This window comes from Crocuta crocuta, unplaced genomic scaffold (genome assembly GCF_008692635.1).
Source record: "Crocuta crocuta isolate KB4526 unplaced genomic scaffold, BGI_CrCroc_1.0 scaffold130, whole genome shotgun sequence".
In the NCBI taxonomy this organism is placed as follows: Eukaryota; Metazoa; Chordata; class Mammalia; order Carnivora; family Hyaenidae; genus Crocuta; species Crocuta crocuta.
The window spans coordinates 1,359,726-1,366,098 of NW_027527920.1; positions in this window are offsets into that span (position 1 = coordinate 1,359,726).

Sequence of the window (6,373 nt, forward strand, 5' to 3'; positions counted from 1 at the left end):
ATTACATTGATCCGCAATGCTGGTACCCAAGGGGCCGTGGCTGCTTCTCCCTTGCACCTGGGGCTCCTTCGACTGCTATCCTCAGCTGAAAAATGTGTAGTCCTCCCTGTCCCTGTCTCCATCCTCCCCCACCTCACCCCCACCCTGTCTGTCTGTCCCCTCTCTTTTGGTCTCAAGTCATAATTGTCTCCTTTGTCTGCATTGGGCCAAATGCCACCCGCTCAGACTTATCCTTTTCTACTGTGTAAGTGCGGGTGAGGCGGCCCCACAAAGCCTCTGTCCTTTGGGTGATCTGTCTCCATCTCAACCAGGGAAGGAGCGTGCTACTCTTGACCCCATTTTACAGATATAACCTACAAGGACACAGAGCATTTAGTACCCAGCTCCCCAAGGTTAGCAGGTAGTGTTTTCTACACAGAATGTGGGAGTGGGCGAAGGGAGCTTAGGGAACCTTCTCTGGTAAATTAAAAAAAAAAGAGAGAGAGAGAGAGAAAGAGAATGACTTGCAATTACCATATCAATTATTTCTGGGTAAATAGGTACTTCTAAGAGATTTTTAAAATAGATTATTCCCTTAAATAGGTTAAGCACCCTTTGGCAGCCTCATTTACATTACTCATTTGCTGGGAAATTCTTTTTACAGGGATAGTGCAGAAGTTAACTTCAGTCTCAGTCTTTTCCCTTTGGAGACTGGATTAATGAGGTCTGGGCACTTCCTGGCCCGCAAAGCACACGGTCCACTCTGTGCCCAGGGCTGGGTGGGGGAATCCAGACCTGCTCTGGGGAGGAGGAGAAGAACTCCCAGAGATGGCAGTGAAATACGGAGGTGCATGGAGGTGAAACATGGAGGTGCGGTCAGAGATGCGGGGGTCGTGGTGGGGGAGATCTGTGTAGGTGGAGGGGAGGGAGCTTGAGCAAAGGCTTGTAAATAGGATTGAATGTGGTGCGTGCAACTTCTGGCAATCTATCAGTCATCTCTGGCCCTTTCCCCCTCATCATCCATCACCCATTCTGTCCCCCAGACAGAGCAGAATGCACTCACTCCTCTCTCAGCACTGCAGAGCCCATTCGACAAGTGCCCTAGGTCTGGAGGCCCTGGCTGCCAGCGTTCTCTTGTGCTGACCCAGATCCTCCCAGCGCAGCAGGCAAGCAGACACCCGGAAGGGCAGCATGGATAGTGACACTAAGGAAATCAGTACCCCGGCCATGTCACCCAGGCCCTTAGCGTGGTCACCCAAGGAGGCTGAGCCCCATCTTGCAACCTGGGGCCCTTTGGGTTCCCAGAAGTTTCTCTGAAGGTGCCGTCAGTGAGCACATGGACTTCAAAGCAGTTATGAAAACTATAGGGGGAAAAAATAGTGCGTTCATTCATTAGCAGCAAATTACACTTAATTATCTTAGCGAATAAGACAAAATGTCAGGTCTAAGAATGGGGGTCACATTCTGCAGGAACCGTTTTGGAGAGAATATTGAAAAATGAGAGGAGGAAGGGAGCAGAATAGGGTCCAGACCAGGTCCCCTGAGAGCCCAATGACCCAGGGTATTAGGGGACCAGGTAGGCAAACTCAGGAAAGACTGGAAGCCAGACCCCCCACGAGAGGGGGGGGCAGTGGTAGAGGAAGCATGATAGATCTGGCTGGTCTGAGGCACAGTGGAGACTTGGGATATCCTGATGCAGAAGCGAGTTTGAGACACAAAGGGAAGGAAGCTGGAAGAACGCAAGCCTGCTTATTTGAGCCTGGCACACAAGCGCGCACTGATGGCTGCAGGAAGCAGGACAGGTGGTCCTTCCCTCCGTGGAGAACGTGGTGCTCAAGGGAGGGAGGGAGCCAGAACCAGCCACGTGGCTGTGCACATCTGGAGGCCTGGAGGCGACCAGAGAGAGAGAGAGAGAGAGACAGACAGACAGAGGGAGAAAAGAAGGCAGTGGGAGGAGGAGAGGGTTGGGGCCCTGTTTCCCGCACTGAGCTCAAGGGTCTGAGCCATCAGTCATGGCACCCCTTCCTTCTCACTCCCCCAGAGCCTGGGTGCCTGGTCCGACTGAGGCGAGAGCTCAGGGTCCCTCCTCTCCCCTGGGCCCCACGACACAGGGCCCCCTTTCTTCATGCACCTGGGATCACAGATTCCCTCAAGCTTCTTTGCACCTGTATTTTCTGTGCTTCCTTTAGTGAGAAAACAAACGCCCTGCAGTCTGATACAGAGACCACTGAGAACAGTTGTGTCAGGTGCTTGGTCTCAAAGGTCTCTGCTCAGGATTGTCCACCTGAGCCCTATTTTGCATTACCTTGTGAGCTAGGCTAGAGCCTCTGGGTCACGCCCATCCAATATTTATCAATGATCTCCACCAGTTCCACCAAAACTTCTAAGGATGGAGCCAAGGCAGCAGTATTATTGAAAAATCTCCGAAGTGACTGTAATGTGCAGCCAGGGTTAAGAACTACCAGACTGATGGAATCCGGAGTTGTATCATGGTTGTATCAGTTGATCCGGAGTGCTCAGGGTCAAGGAGGTGAGAGAATGGTCTATTATGAGCCGAAACATTATCAGGCCAGGGCATGGATCTCAAAGGACAGTGATGAAACATGGCCAGGGGAGAGCTATGGGGGTGGAGAAATCATACCAGCTAAGGGAGGTGAGGGGAGCAGAGGATGTTTTGCTGTTCGGACACTGGGGAAAGGCTGGGAACAAAGGTCAGAGTCTCTGGGGGCTGGGATGGATCTACCCCCACGAGATCCTGTGTTTCCTGTGTCCTAACCTGCACCACCTCATTAGTGTGGAAATAGTCACCATAACTACCTGGAGCAAGGGAAGCCAAATGGCAGGTGACAGAACTTCCTCAACACAAGTGCAAAAGATTTAACTCGCCCTGAGACATCCGCATCCAGTGAGGTGTTGATAAATGTCCCTCCATCCATTATGGTCGGGTTTTCTGGGTACAGGATGTAGGAGGCAGCCCCGCCCTAACACACACTCAGACCTCCACGCTGCTCCCACTCCATTTAGCAGACACACTCACTTCCAGAACTGGAGTCCCAGAGCCATGAAGACAGCTAGGTCCTGGGGAACGGAAGCAGTGGGCTGCCACAAGGCAGATGCTGAAGGGGAAGGCGGTTGGTCCAGAGTGGGCTGGGAAGGAAGAGACGACCACAGGCCCCCACATACTCCTGAGTAGGGCTCCATCGCTGAGGTCCCTTTAAGCCCACCTGGGAATTCCCATCACCCTGCCTGCCTTATGTAGACTCCATTCTGCTCAGGCCTAAGTGTTCTTTGCTTGCTCATTCTTGCTGCCAGAGGGACCAGTTTAAACAGGCTGTCAAAACAATCGGCAACTATACCAACATTTAAAATATACAGGCCTAGGACCCTGAGATCTCACCTCTGGGGGCTCCATATTACAGAACGTCAAGCACAAACTTGTAGTATTTGTATCCAAACAATAGGAACTGGCACAATATATTTTAGAACAGCAGTAGTATGAGATACTATGTAGCCATTCAGAGAGAATGAGGGAGGTCTTTGCAAGAAGCTAGACACAAAATAGTGTGTACTGTAGGATTCCATTTACATGAGGTTCAAGGATAAGCAAAATCAACCCATGGTGAAAGCAGCCAGAATAATAGCTGCAGTTGGGGCCACTGAGTGGGAAAAGGCACGAGGGAACTTTCTAGATTCTGAAAGTGTTTTATATCTGGATCTGGGTAAATGTGTAAAATTCCAGGAAGCCATACATTGAGGACCAGCATCGTTTAAACACTAGATGCATGTTACACTTCAATATAAAAAGTAAAGAGAAAGAAGAACTGGAGTGGGGGGGATGGTAATGAAAACAGAAAACACATTGTAGGACAATACAGATGGTGGTTTTCTAGAGGTGTTAGCCTAGGGAAAAGACTAGAAGGATAGCAAACCCTTAATAATGCTTCCCTCTAAACAGTGTGGAGGTTCCTCAAAAAAATTAACAGTAGAACACCCCTATGACCCAGCAATAGCACTGCTAGGAATTTACCCAAGGGATACAGGAGTGCTGATGCATAGGGGCACATGTACCCCAATGTTCATAGCAGCACTCTCAACAATAGCCAAAACATGGAAAGAGCCTAAGTGTCCATCAACTGATGAATGGATCAAGATGTGGTTTATGTATACGTTGGAATACTACATGGCAATGAGAAAGGATGAAATCTGGCCATGTGTAGCAACCTGGATGGAACTCGAGGGTGTTACGCTAAGTGAAATAAGTCAGGCAGAGGACAGATACCATATGTTTTCACTCATAAGTGGATCAGGAGAAACTTAAGAGAGGACCATAGGGGAGGGGAAGGGGGAAAACAGTTAAGGAGAAGGGTGAAGGCAAACCATAAGAGACTCTTAAATACTGAGAACAAACTGAGGGTTGATGGGGGTGGGGGAGAGGAGGAAATGGGGAATGGGCATGGAAGAGGGCACTTGTTGGGATGAGCACTGGGTGTTATATGGAAATCAACTTGACAATAAACTATAAATAAAAAATAAAAATAAATAATAAATAATGCTTCCTTCTGAGTGGGGGGACTGGAGGTGAAGACAACCACTCTACACATTTCTGTTGTTAAATAAGGAAATTCAACCAAGTGCATCTGAAGATCTAACTGGCTTTCCTAGAGGATTCAGGCCATCTAATCAGTAGAGGGAAGCTCCCAGAAGCTTGTACAACATGGGAAGTTTTTACAGGAGGGTGGGGCAAGGAAGTTTTGGAGAAAAGGATGGTTCCAGGCAAGGCTGCTCTCTCTGGGCAGGGTAGGGCAGCGGGAAAAGTGAGGGGTCTCAGCATACAGATGACCTCATCTTCCTTTGGGGGACGGAGAGGGCCCACGTGGTAGATTCACTGACTACTAAGTCAACTACTAAGATGCAGAAAATCCCTACTAAGACTGTATTTCTGGGGGAGGTCCAAAGTGCAATTAGATTGTGTATTAAGTCCTGGTTTAAGGATTTGGCCTAAAAGTGATGCCATTTGGGGCCTGGGGAGTTTTGTTTTTGTTTGCTTGCTTATTTGTTTAACACAATACTATTCTCATTTATAACGTTTAATCGGCTGCCCTGCCTCATGATGTGGCACCTTACTTCACGCTTTCCTTGGCTCCTGCTTCCCTAGGATCCCCCTGCCCTTGGAGGCCTGGGTTTCCACTACTTGGGGCAAATTTTGGCCTCATGTTTCCATTTAAGACTTGGGCTTTGCAGGAGGACCTTGGGACACTGCCCAGTTCAGAAGCTGCCAGGGTCTCTGCTCATTGGCCAACGTACTCAGCAACGGCCTCCTAGGACAGGCCAGGTCAGGTGCTCCCCCTGTACAGACCCTGGAAGGCATGATTCCTGCCTGTGAGCAGAAGCAGAGTGCTGTGAAAGAGGAAACAATCAGGTAGAGAAAGGCAGGATGACTCAGGGCCCCCCCAGCCATGCTACTTTCACCACCCACCAGGTCTCCTCCCTCTGAGTGATCAGAGCCACTAATTGGTCTTCATAGCCCTGCTTACAGATGCTCCTGGAGGTGTGTTCCGGTCACACCTCCAGCCAGGCAAGTGAACCCTTGCTCCGTCCCCTCTTTAATATGGATGTGACACCTGCAGGCTACAGCTTGTCGCACTGTGAGAATTATTTCTCCATTAAAATGCAGAAGTTGGAGCTTTGCCCAGGAAGGCAGCTAAAAATACTGCTCTCTGGGGGCACTTATCACAGGGGACTTAATGGCCACCTTCCCCACCCCGCAGCCTCCAGGAACGCCCCACACCTGCAGGGTCCCTCCTGCAAGCACTTGATCCAGTGTCTGAGGGTTACCCTGCCCCTGTCAGAAACCAGCAGCATTGGTTACCATGCCTATTTCACAGATGAGCAAACTGAGGTCCCTGTGCCGCATCTACAAAACCACCCAGGGAGTGAGCGCCTCCAGCCCCAGCCCCAGGGAAGGAAAATAATCCCTCACATGCAACCAGCACTTTATAGCAGGCAGTGTCTTCTCACCCATTGTCTTGTCCAACTCTCAGATCCCGTGAAACAAGAGCTAGAATCGCCCCCACTTTGCAGGTGGAGTTTAGCCTAGTGAGGTGAGCAACATGCTCAAGGGTGCAGGGGGGAGTAAGGGGCAAAGGCAGAGCCCTGGTACAAGTCTTTGGGTTCTAAAACATTCCCCAAGAACCAGCAGTGGGACTTCAAGCAAGGAGACCCGTCTCACTGCTAGGGCCTTGGACTTCATCATAGGCGCTCTGGTTGGTAAAGAATGCCGCGTGCATTTCAGGGGAGGAGTCAGCACCCTACTTCGTAGGTAAGGAAACTAAGGTTCAGAGGTATGAAAGTCTTTGTCACAAGTCAGTAGGGGGCCTGGGGCCAAAAGTTAAGT